The sequence below is a fragment of the Hyla sarda genome, chromosome 13, assembly GCF_029499605.1.
Source record: "Hyla sarda isolate aHylSar1 chromosome 13, aHylSar1.hap1, whole genome shotgun sequence".
NCBI classification, from domain to species: domain Eukaryota; kingdom Metazoa; phylum Chordata; class Amphibia; order Anura; family Hylidae; genus Hyla; species Hyla sarda.
In genome coordinates this window covers 2,715,708-2,729,265 of record NC_079201.1, presented here as the reverse complement: position 1 = coordinate 2,729,265, position 13,558 = coordinate 2,715,708, and positions in this window count along the sequence as shown.

Here is a 13,558-nt window from a genome sequence, read left to right as displayed (position 1 = left end):
GGACCCCCTGCGATCTTTTGTGCTGACACCTGGTGTTCTGAACATTATGTCTAGAACCTTGGGTTCGAGAGGCCACAGCCAAGACGCCATGCCCCCTCCATTTATGTCTATGGGAGGGAGCATGATGGATGACATCCCTAGGGTGCCTTTCGCAATGTAACGACCACGGCTTCCTGGCCTCCGTGTCTGCATCTTTGGATAGGGAATAAGATGTCTTTCAATGAAGTACCTCTTTAATCTTCCATTTATTATTTCCCAGAAACCCAGAAGTTTGTTTTTTATGAATTAAAACATTTTTGTATAATTATTATATTTGTCATCTTAATAATGTAGTATGTCTCATTTTTACCTGATTTTTTTGTCTTTTTTTAATCCTTCAAGTACAAATTTTTTATATTGTGAATACATCTTGGAGTAACAGGTAAAAGTTTAGGTTACATTTGAGAATCTGGGAAATAATATTCCACTTACATAAAATAATATATCAAATATTAAACAATGTAGATTTATAACAGTTAAAAAAATAACGTATGGTTTATTCTCCTTTTTTAACACCTTGCCGCCCCTTTATTTGTGTATAGTGTTGTGTTGTGTTTTGAGTTATGTTTTTAATGATTTTTCAGCTCTATTTTAATAAAGTTTTTTTTGAGAAAAAAGTGTTGAAAAAATGTTTGCATAATATAATGTTAATCTCGTAAGGAAATTTTACCATACGATTGGTTTCAGTTTTTGGTTTTGTTATTTTTTTTGTAATTGTAATACTAAATTTCCCACCAGCACTATGTAGAGGTTGAAAAGCGAAAATTGTTTTCTGTGTCTTACAACGTGCCTTTCCTTTTAATGCTTAAAACTAGACACTAAATTTGTGTGTAAATATCCAGTAATTCCCAATCTAAAAATAATCTTAACCGCCAAAGGGACAAAAACGAATTCTAGCTATCAGGGTATTACTGGAAATATGCTGAGAATGTTATGTATCAGGGGACCAAGTCCTTCTTGGATGAGAGGTTGTAGCCTAATTGAACACTATCAAGGTTTAAGGACCACTCTAAAGACAGCTGATGGTTTTTAAATAAATAAAAAAAAATCTTAAAATATTTCTATTTTGAATTTAACAAAAATATTTTCCAAAATGTTAATCACATTATATAAAACAATGTGTATATGCATTAGATTTCTGTTATATTTTTGGAAAACAAAAACCTATAACTTTACAAACCTCTGCCCATGGAGATGTCACCATCTCATCTTTTTAATTTTCATTTATTTTTTTGTTTTATTTCGATCTCTTACTTTTTTCTAAACACAATAAAAAGCCATTGAAAATATTTTTAAGAGCCACGTTTTTACACCTTAAGATTCCAAAGTTAAAAACTTTATTAAAAAATATAAATTTGAATTTCAGTTCTGTATCACCTTCCAGCATTTTTTATACAAATGTATACCAAATACATTTTCTGGTTCTTCCTAATTTCCGACTTGCTCTGTAAAGAAAAAATATTTTATGTAACTTTCTAAAAAGAAAAAGTATTTGTATATTTTTTTCCAGAAATTGTGTAAAATGTTATGCCCTTTTGTGCAAATTTGTGCAATTTTGTTTATAAATAAAAAATAATAATAATACTTTTGCCTATTTATTTTATTAGCATATGCTATTTGATTTGGTTCCAGAAAAGGAGGTATTTGATAAATGATAATTTATGGGCTTTATAAAAAAAAAAATATTTAATCCTACTTGGGGTGTTGATCACTTCTAGAATGATCTGGTATATTCTGCATTTCATTTATCACAGGTCTACGCACCTTTGTTCTGCCTCTCAGTTGCCCTGGTATCATGGTGCTACCTAACTGGTTAGACTTAAGCTTCCACATCTTGAAGTGTGTTTGGCCTTAACTTATAGAGCAGTAGTCTCCAACCAGTCCTCCCGGCCACCAACTTTTTTTTTGTCATTTTATTGGAACTGAACAGGAAAAAAATTCAAATCCTGGACTTTTAGTAGAACCTTGAAAACTGGGTTGGGGACCTCTGTACTAGAAGGTATCCATGTGCTTCCCAAGAGTAGTGGTGGAGTTGTGGCAGTCCCAGCAGACCAGAAGTGACTGGTGTAAGGCACCTAGGAATCAGGCAAAGGCAGGTTTTGGTTCAGGCAGGTTTTTGTGGGTTGGGAAGGTGGCAAAGTCTCATATAAGCAGAAGGATCTTGGCAGGTGGCGCATATTCAGAGTCAACAGTCCAGGTCAAGCACAGGAGAGACAATATTGTATACAGGGGCAGGCAGTGGTCAACAACATGAAAGGTAAACATCTTTACAGAACCACAAAGAAACCTATTGTTCAGGCACAGTTGGACAGGATGTGGCTATCTTTAAGGAGGAGTTGAGCAGGGAGTGGACTGTATTTTTGGGTCTAGGACAGCACACACATACACCCTACAGGCAGCACAGGTCACAGAGAGCAGGAAGAGAGGAGCAAGGAGACCAAAAGAGGAAGGAGTAAGCATGAACAGAAGCCAATAAGAGCAGGACCCCTATGGAGGGAAATGCTGGAATTACACATAACAAGCACACTTCCCCCCCAGTCGGCAGGTATTCCCGTCAGATTAGCTCCCAACCCCTTCCAGAAGCATGCAGTCTCCTCAGATTAGCCACTCACTCCCCTCAGATTAGCCCCTCACCCCCTTGAGTAGGCCTGTAGTTACCCTGTGGTTACTATGGCTGGAAAGAGCTGCAGCCGCCAATGCACAACACTTTAGGAAGCAAGACAAAGCGTCTGTAGTTGCTGGGCAGAGGCCCCACCTCTAGATGATGATGTCGTTCAGATCCAGACTACATTCTGACGTCTGCTCTAGCATTCTGTAAATGTCATAACACGGCCGCCGTGTGCCTATGGTAGCCGCATCGATCCCCTACTGCGGGGAAGGGCATCTATCCGGTAGTTAAAGGTATCTCAGGCTCCTCTGCCACCAGGTGGGTGTTCTAATGTCATGAGAGGCAGAGTGTCTTGAGCCTCTGCTTCCAGCCCCTACACAGGCCCACTCTTCTTGAAACTGCTGTGCCGGCTGGCCCATGGGGTGAGCATTCTACTGGCAACTGGTATCCCGGTAGGCCAGTCTGGCCCTGATGACAAGCTATTGTCTCCTCTCAATTGCATCACAGGGACACCGATAAACTGATGGAAGAAGCCCTCACCCTCCGTCAAAACCAATTTAATGCCACAGCTGCTGATAATGGCATCTAAGGAGTTAAAGGGGTTTTCAGAAAGTTTTTTTTTTACTCACAGCCTATACTCCATTCTCTAGTACTCAGTATAGGACATCAATATGTGATCACTTTGAGTCTGACATCTGGCACCCCTGCCGCTCAGCTGTTTACCACTCCGTACGTTGTGCAGTGGCCGTATTGGGTAACTGCAGTTTAGCTCCCATTCACTTCAATGAGACATGAGATGCAATACTCCTGCATGTCCACTACACAATATACAGTGCTGTCTGCTTCTGTCTCTTTTTACTGTGTAAGCAGAAACCAGTCACTCCCTTGATCAAATAGTCAGACGGAGGAGAAAACAATTCTGGAAAACCTCTTTACACATCCTGATGAGAGATATATCCTATCTTGCCTGTTACAGCGGAGTGTGTCTGTCAGCAACGATGGAGGTATCATGTAACGTTATGTAAAGGTACATAAAGGACCATAATCTATTACTGCACAGGAAGGGCCCCACCAATTATTTTATGTTTTTACTGAAATTGTTTCATTCCTCAATGGTGTAAAGAAATAATAAATAAAGAAATAAATGAAGGGGTTGTTATTAATAATGAAGATGCTCCACTCCATTCTCCTGGGCCCCCGGACATGGCTATGATCAGTGTATATTTTGTGTACACATCATGGCATAACAAATGACTCAGGGGCCCGGCATCAACTGGCAGAGGGCGAGGAAAGTATCTGAAGTCTGCAACTCATCATCTACAGCGGCGTCCGGACTGTACAAGTGATTCACAAATGCGGAAACTACTCAGTAATGTAACAACCTGACAGGAAACATTATAATAAATCACAGCCATAAACCTTTACATGGGGGCAGTATTATAGTATTTATATTCTTGTATATAGGAGCAGTATTATAGTAGTTATCTTCTTGTATATAGGGGCAGTATTATAGTAGTTATATTTTTGTATATACGGGCAGTATTATAGTAGTTATACTCTTGTACATAGGAGCAGTATTATAGTAGTTATATTCTTGTATATAGAAGAAGTATTATAGTTGTTATATTCTTGTATATAGGAGCAGTATTATAGTAGTCATATTCTTGTATATAGGAGCAGTATTATAGTAGTTATATTCTTGTACATAGGATCAGTATTATAGTAGTCATATTCTTGTATATAGGAGCAGTATTATAGTAGGTATGCAACATACGAGAGAGAAAAAGCACCTTGGCACCGCTGGAGTTCCTTAATTTCAATGCCCACTACGACAGCTGTAAATATAAAACATTGGCAATAGCGTATGGAGAAGAATAAATCGGAGCACTCACCCAGTAGAAGTATGCAAAATCTTCAGGCTTTATTCAATATTGGAGCAGGTAACAAACACAGTGCAGGAGAGAGGATTGGCGTGGGGGGCTGGGCAAACGGACCGTGTTCGCGCTTCGTCAGGCCACTCGTATTATAGTAGGTATATTTTTGTATATAGCAGTATTATAGTAGTAATATTCTTGTATTGTAGTTGTTACGTTATGCGCTCCGGCCGCACATGCTGGCCGTGAGCGCATGGTCCCGTTACCTGCTGCTGCCGGAGGGGCTGGGATTCGCATCGCGGGACGAGCCCGCATGTGAGCCCCAGTACGTCACTCACCTGGTGCTTCTCCTTCCCTGCCTCTCTGCTTCGGCGCGCGTGCCCCGTCCCCTAGGGTGCGCTCGCGTCGGAGCTTTAAAATTTAAAGGGCCAGTGCGCTCATTAGTGTAATTCACCTGTGGCTCATTGATAAATTCCTCCACCCTCCTCAATTCCCTGATGGATCTTTGTTGCCTTGTGCCTGAGAGATTGTATTGCCGTGTATCTGATCCTTTGCTCTGCAACTTGACCTTGCTCCTCTGCCGCCTGCCTACTGACCCCTGCTACGTCCTGACTACGCTACTGTGTCGCCTGCCTTGACCTTCTGCTATCCTGACCATGAGCTGCCTTATCCCTCCTGTGCCTCGCATCTCCTCAGCAGCCTGTGTGATCGAGCCGTGCCAGCGGTAGCGACCTGGGTGCCGCCTGCCGCTGCAAGTCCATCCTGCTTTGCTGCGGGCTCTGTTGAAAACCAGCGGCACCTTAGACTCCGCTCACTGGTACGGTCCGAGTCATCTGCCACACAGGCCCAGTGGATCCAGATCCCCCGGAGTTCCTGTCTTCTGAAATGTGAGTGTTACAGTAGTTATATTCTTGTATATAGGAGCAGTATTATAGTAGTAATATTCTTCTATATAGGGGCAGTATTATAGTAGTTATATTCTTGTATATAGGAGCAGTATTATAGTAGTTATATTCTTGTATATAGGAGCAGTATTATAGTAGTTATATTCTTGTATATTGGAGGCAGTATTATAGTAGTTATATTCTTGTGTATAGGAGCAGTATTATAGTAGTTATATACCTGTACATAGGGGGCAGTATTATAGTAGTTAAATTCCTGTACATATGAGGCAGTATTGTAGTACTTTTCTTCTTGTACTCAGGAGGCAGTATTATATGTGATGACTTGTGAGCTGCACATTGTTGACATCTTGCGCTCACATAACTGTCACTGGATGGCAGCGCTCATTCTGCTGTATATAATGCCCGCAGTCTGCACTTCTTCAGCTTTCTATGTTTTGTTTAAACAGTGACAGGGTTGCGGTGGGGGTGTTGCAGCCATTTTAAAAGTCATTTTGTGTATCTTCTTGCTGTTTTATGATGTATCATATTGTAAGACATTAGACTCATCACACAGGAGACCACACAGACACACATGTCAGGACGCAGGCATGTGTTTTACAAAACGGTAATAAACTGGGTCCAGGCTCATTTCGCTTTATTCAAGGAGATTACATCTCACAGGACAGGTAAATACAATCCATTGTTCTCTGTTATCAGCCATGTCAGGAGAGGAGAGGTGTCTGTAGGACAGGAGAATAAAATCTATTGTTCTATGTTATCAGCCATGTCAGGAGGGGAGAGGTGACTGTAGGACAGGTGAATACAATCTATTGTTCTCGGTTATCAGCCATGTCAGGAGGGGAGAGGTGACTGTAGGACAGGTGAATACAATCTATTGTTCTCTGTTATCATCCATGTCAGGAGGGGAGAGGTGACTGTGGGATAGGTGAATACAATCTATCAATCTATTGTTCTCAGTTATCAGCCATGTCAGGAGGGGAGAGGTGACTGTAGGACAGGTGAATACAATCTTTTGTTCTCTGTTATCAGCCATGCCAGGAGAGGAGAGGCGACTGTTGGAAACGAGAATACAATCTATTGTTCTCTGTTATCAGCCATGTCAGGCTGGTGAGAGGTATGAAGAGAGGGAGAAAAAAGGAAGCAGAGACGGTGCTACAATAGTGCAGTTAATCTGGGGGTGTAAGCATATATCATATGGAAATGAACTGTAATATGCTCACCTTTTAGTGTTGTGCGGGCAGGCACAAAAATTATTAGCGCTTTAGGAATGCAGAAGAGTCGGGAGGCTCTGCTATGCAAGCGGTGGGGTTGCAGATGTGCTGTAGCAGACAGGGGGTAATTTGGCAGGGTTATCCAGATGTCTGGGAGAAAATTCCTACTTTTTGGCTTGAATGGCGCACAATAAATGGTTATGAAGAAACGGCTTTAATTAGTGCAGAACAACGCGTTTCGGAGGTTAAACCTTCTTTGTCAGTTTCAACGTTAACACCTCAGCCCATGATAAAGCTGGTCACGGCCAGCGAAACGTCGGGGGGGGGGGGGGGGGGGGGTTGTCAGTGTGTGATGTTTTAAAGCAGCATATGGATCAGAGTAATTAAATCTTTATATAAGGTGAGTGTAATAACAAACATCCTAAGTGGAGGAAATTAGTGGCATCCCGGCTTGGAGCCTTATATCCAACTTTATTACAAATGGGAATAGGTAGGTGTCATACCTAACCCCCTATTGACCCATTGGCTGTGTTCTTAATGCACATCATATTTTTGTTTCTTCTCACACATTTGATTAAGAATTTTTAGTAACAATTAAGAGGAATTTTTATCTATGTAGGGTTCCCTAGTTTAGGAAATTAGTCCCACGAGGGCGCAAGCCTGAATGGGAAATTGAGTATTGGTATAGCATCCCTGGGAAATCCCATATGGATAATTTGGATTTGCAGTATAAGAAGCGACACAGGGCCTGAGCTCTTCAGTTCTACGGAAGTGCTGGCTGAGAGTAAGAAGATGGTGGAGGCACAGCTATCCATGTGTGTGAAGTGTCCCAAGATGGCACCGGAGGATCGGCAGATTACGGCAGCCGCGGCAAAAGTGTTCCAGGAGTTAGCGGATCGCCTGCATAAGCTCTCCATCAGGGCGGAAGACGTCCATCTGAAAGTGCCGTTGCCAAAGGATGATGGAGAGTGGCCTGCAAATCCAGGCAGAAGGTAGGCCGAAGTCGTCACGAGAACCAATGCCGGTGAGGCTGTCACCCCATCACCGAACCTGGGGATCCTGGGCATTGATCGGCTCAGAGGAGTCAGACGTGAGTACCTCGGCTGAGGCTGCGTTCTCTACCCCTCCATCTACCCCCAGTCCAGAGTCAGTGCCCCAGGTCCAGCAGCCCCCAGCACGTCCCTTGTCACCACTGTTACCTAGGTGGCTATTTGTCGACGAGCCTGACTTAATCGAGTATATGAGGGAGCATCTCCTTCCCATGCCAGGGAAGTCCCTTCCCACAGTTCCTCCGGCCGAGTCCAAAAGGGCCAAAATAGACGCTGAGGTAGCCGCTATCATGGAGGAACTGAGGGTTCAGCGAATGGAGAGATATGGGCCGAAGCATCTGCTGCCGTTTGAGGTGCGACAGGAGCAGCAGCTAGATAACAAAATGTTAAACCCTATATATTAGAACATTGGAGTACTCCCAAGAGGGTGAGCCACCCCTGGAGCGCCGTCGCACAACAGTAGTCAAGTTCGACAAAGTGAGGGGGTTTGGCACCCTTATGGACTGCCACCATGGGGGCATCCTTCTAGTGAACAGGAGGGAAGTACAAAGGGGCTATCTCCCCCCAGCTAAGCATTTTCTTAAATGGGCACTGTCAGATACAAAAACTTTTGATATGTTGTAAAGCATGCAAAACCAATAGATTTTGCAATTACTTTCATTAGAAAATTTTCTGTATTTCATACTTGCTTGGACACATACTAGTCCTGCATTGTCCATGCATCATCACCTATGTCATGGACCCACTTCCTTGATTGACAGCTGTGAGCGCAGGGCTCACAGCTGGAGGAAAAATCCTCCCACTGTCAGTTTGTGTCCCGCTACCGTCAGTGAGGACAAGCTGGGAGTTGTAGTTTTGCTAATGATAGGGCAGATGTGGGCAGACAGCATACTAAGGGAGGGGGGCGGAGACCAGCACAGTGAGGCCACGCTCCCTCCCTTTGAGAGGAATTCAGACTAATGAACTAAATTAAAAGTGTAATAAATAAAAAAATAAGGTGCTAGACACATAAAAAATAGATGTACATGGTCAGGATTAGGTACTGAGTGATATGTTTAAAAAATTATTTTTTGTTGAATCTGACGGGTACGCTTTAAGAGCGGGGAGATTGTTGAATAGACGCCTGTACAGTGTCTGCAAGGGGAATTGGCAGCAGCCGTCACCAGACCCAAGAATCCCACACAAATCCCCTTCAGCTACTTCCACTCTGAAGATTGGGACTCCCTTTGGTCTCCTACCACCAAGTGTTAAGGGAGCAGTTGTCCAAGAAGAGTATCCGGATCCACCTGTTCAGGAGGCTTGGCCGGACCAACAGGCACCAGCAGTTCATCCCTCCCCCAGTGGCACAAGCTGGTGGTCACTGTGAGTCCGACCATCACTGAATCCCGTTTGTCCCATGTCTCATGGAACACACATGTCCCAGTCTTGTTGTTCTAGGTATATGTTACAGCCTAGAAAGCAGTCTGACCGACGAGGTTGGAGTGGAAGTGTACCTATGTGAAAAATTTTCTATTTGTGTATTCCTGTACAGTAACTTCACCAGACTTGGTCGTAAGACTCACTGACTTCTGTGTGCAAGCACAATTTTTGTTGTTTAAGGTTTCTACAGCAATGTTTAAGCACAGTGCCTGAAGGACTAGTCAAGAAAGTTTTGTGGCAACCAATTTCGTAAGTGTTGTGCCCGGCTACGGCTGTGATTCTTAGCACCGGAACTCTATAGTGTATCTGGACTACTGAGCGATACATGGACATCTGTGTAAATACTGCCATAGTAATATATTTTTGCTCACCGTTATGCAAAAAGGAAATATTTTCGGTCCTGCACTATAATTGCTATAGTATAATAAAAATGTATATAATTTGTTGTACACCAAAAAGCCATAGTGTACCATATTTTCTGATGTCTGGCAGTTTTCTTGTACGGGTTATCCTGAACCAATCAAGAGAAGCAACATGTCACCCCATCGCCAACATCATGTACAGTAAAGTCGTATACTACACAGTCATAAGTACACATAAAGTCATGTACACATGTCTCCTGTACATTAGGGCTGTAACACTCACCACAACACAGTCCGTACAAATGTCTATTATGTCTAAAATGTCTAATGTAATGCCCAGGATAGTTTGCTGGCCAGAAGGTATTTCTGTTCCCACAAAAGCACGTAACAAAAAGTCAAAGGTAACAAATGTCAAAAGTTTAAAAAAAATTCTAGCATGAGAAAATGTCTAGCATAAATATATCTAGTGTTCTGGGGAGAAGTGTGTTATGCCAAGGGACCCCAGTAGCCAAGGCATTGGGCAGAAAGCCTCCGGCAACCCAATCTGCCAGTGTTATGTCTTAGTAATGTATAAAAAGTGTTGTTATGCATAGTCAATTGTCATAATATGCATAGTCAAATGTTATGATATACATAGTCATAGTCCATAAGTCGTGTTATACCATAGTCATAGGTATGTTGTCATTATTATACATAATCCTTGTTCTCCAGTAAACCTTATTCTCCGTTATACAAATCTACCAGAGTATGTATGGACATTGATACAGAGACTCTATTGTATTATCAGTTCATGTCAACAAAACCGCCTGGAAATGGACATTTGATACAATGCTCCAGGACTGTATGTGGCCCCACGGCTGTTATGCTCCTCAAAGCTTTCAAGGAGGGACGTTGAAGGTGACTTTACTTAAGTAAGGGGTTTTTGTGATGTCCCAGTACAGGATATCATCCTACAGTCCTATCAGCTTGAGTCCCTGTACGTGCTCAGGGCTCACCTGCAGTGTTCCTCCATAATGTAATTGGTTGTATATTGAATGTGAAGGACCTTTGATATGTTCACATGGTTATTAGTCACATGATAATGGTCGTCACATGTTTAAGTCATATGTTTTGTTACCCAGAGAGCACCAGGTGACCCGCAGCTAGCCTATGGGCTCCTTGCACAGCCCCCTTTATAAGGAAGAGAGGAGCTGTAATCTGCCTCTTTTGCTCTTTCTGCTGAGGTCAAGTCTAGTCCAGACATCTCAGAGCCAGGGTCCAGCGCATCTGGAGGCCTCAAGCCTAAATTACAGCCACAAGTCAGCAAGTCAAGTCTTCTCTGTCGTGGCTGTGCTGAAGTCTGTCAAAGTCACTGCAAGTCCCAGCAAGCTGCGAGGTCTGTGTTACTTGTCATCTCTCTAGGATCCTGGCCTAGCTGTATAGACTGTACCATCTGTCTACCTCAGTAAAGCTACCGTTAACCCTAACCGGGCCTTGGACAATTATTTGCCCTGCCTAAACTAGGATTAGCAGTGCTACCGTTCAGGTGTTTCTCGGTTAAAACCCCGCCCTGGCATCACAAACATGAAGGGGTTAACAACACCTTCCCCTGGGCTACAACACCAGCCCCATACACCTCACATCACACCCCATGGCTTTGCCACAAACATTTAATCAAGGACCCTGAAGCCTTAGTGGAACTTCAGTTGGGTAGGGACCTTTTCAACCACCAATCGGTCTGATTCTCATCACCCCAGAGACTTTAAACACCCCAGGAACTAACTCAGAACACCTTCTGACTGTCAGGGATCAACCCGGGAGACAGGGAGAGTGAGCCCTAAACTGACCCTAAAACCGCTCTCCCTGCCTACTTGCCCATCCACCCTAAATGGTGAATGGACAACTGGGCACCGTACCCTCCCTGAACTAAAGTGCAGGGGGCCTAATAAAAACACATACTAACAAATAGTCAGTCACAAACCAGAAACATAACAGGAACATAGAACTCTATAGTATAAAGTTCAGAGCACACAGATCATAGAGTTACTACAGAGGACACTATATAAGCGGACATGAACAGAGGACTCAGAGATTGTGACCAGAGGACACTATAGATCGGCGGTCATGAACAGAGGACACTATAGATAAGTGGTCATGAACAGAACTCCAAAGTTTGAACATACTCCAGAAACAAAACAGGAATAAGCTAAATCCCCTAAAAAAAAAAACTCTGGTAGACACAGGAATAACAATACCCTCTGAGTCCCCACGGACAGGTAAACAGATCTATCGCTAAACAGGAATATTCGCAATCCCACATAAAACCTCCAGTAGACACGGAGTCCCCATGGACAGGTAACAAGGATGCCTAGATACACAGGATATATTTATAGAACACTGTTCACACTGAACAAAAGACAGGAATAGCAATCCCTCCAAACACCTCCAGTAGACACTGAGTCCCCATGGAGCAGTAACAGGGATCTAACATAGGACACTGATCACACTGGACACACAAACTGGACACTCCACTCCACTAATGAAGTAGCCATTAATAATAAATCCAAATAGACTACTGGCCAGCGGCACACTCACCAGTGTGGACAGGATGCTGGCCCAGTAGGAAAACAGAAATATAAAACACAGAACTTCATAAGAACGGATACAAGAGAAAACACATTATGAACAGACACATAGCAAAAAGAACATACAAATCTTAAAACCGACTAAACAAACACAGCTTAAAATTTACTCAGAGTATGCCAGATAAAATTGGCTAAAACCTGAAAATACAAAGTGCATGATAAAACAGAGATAGTAGATTAAAAGCTCAAACAAAGAATGTTTCATTAAGAGCTGCAGGCAGCATGTCCAGCATCTTAGCAAGTTAGGATATAATGAAGTCAATCACCCGCCCAGAGGCTAGACTGGGCTGACTTTAAATAGACACACCCAAGGAGCTATTGGCTAGCAAGTCAAAGATTTTTAACTATTCCCTGACCAGGGAACATAAAACTGTTCACACAGAACCAAACCAATAGCTGTGTGTGAACAAAGGCCAATACAGACATGACACTGACATTTATGGGTTAACTTTGCACCATCTGTTTAATTCACATTGGAACAGAAAATCGTTTAAAACTCCATGTATGTGTATGCAGGGATTTGGAAATTTTATAAAAAACTACTTGTCCACGGGACTAAAATGGAGCAAAATCTACTTGTCCCTCATGACGATCCTCTTGTCCGCGGCCAATTTTCGCTTTTACGCTCTAATTTTTTCCTCCTCGCCCTATAATAGCCATAACTACCTACTTTAATGATACCTTTTAATTTTTCAATAACATATTCTCTGAACCAAAAAATATATATATATTAAGGGAAGTGAAATTGAAATAGTAAAAGATAATTTGCAGATTTGGTGGTTTTCTTTTCTGCGCCATTTACCTTGTGGTTGAGATAACATGTTAGTTTTATACTTTAGGTTGCCTGATTACAGCAATACCAGATTACGTCATGTTTTACTAATTCTGAACTTTTTCTAATTTTGTTAATTGCCATTTTTTTAACCCCTGTAGCTTTATTTTTTTTCCGCATACCAGGCTGTATGAGGGCTAATTTTTTGCGCTATAATCTGTTTTTTGTATCGGTACCATTTTGGTATTGATCCGACTGTTTAATCGCTTTTTAACTTTTTTTTCTGGGATATTATAAAAATTGCAAATCTGTGGTTTGGTATTTTTTTTACATTTACCGTACGGAATACATAATGTTATATTTTAATAGGTTGTACAATTACGCACAAAGCGATACCTAATACTGTATATCCCGGCATATAAGACAACTTTTTAACCCCGAATTTTCTTCTGAAAAGTCGGGGGTCGTCTTATACGCCGGGTATAGGGGTCCGGCATAGGAATACTTACGATTATCGTGCCGGTGTGAGGTGGTTTTTTGCGCCCCGGTAGATCCATGCGTCCGCTCCTCCCCCAGCTCTCCGAACATTTCCGAAGCTAGAACTGGGGGAGGGCAGAGCAAGGGGAGGGAGAAAGTTCACGCCCCCTCCCTCATCTCCCCTCCCTGAGCTCGGCTGCTGGACGCAGATCTCCACG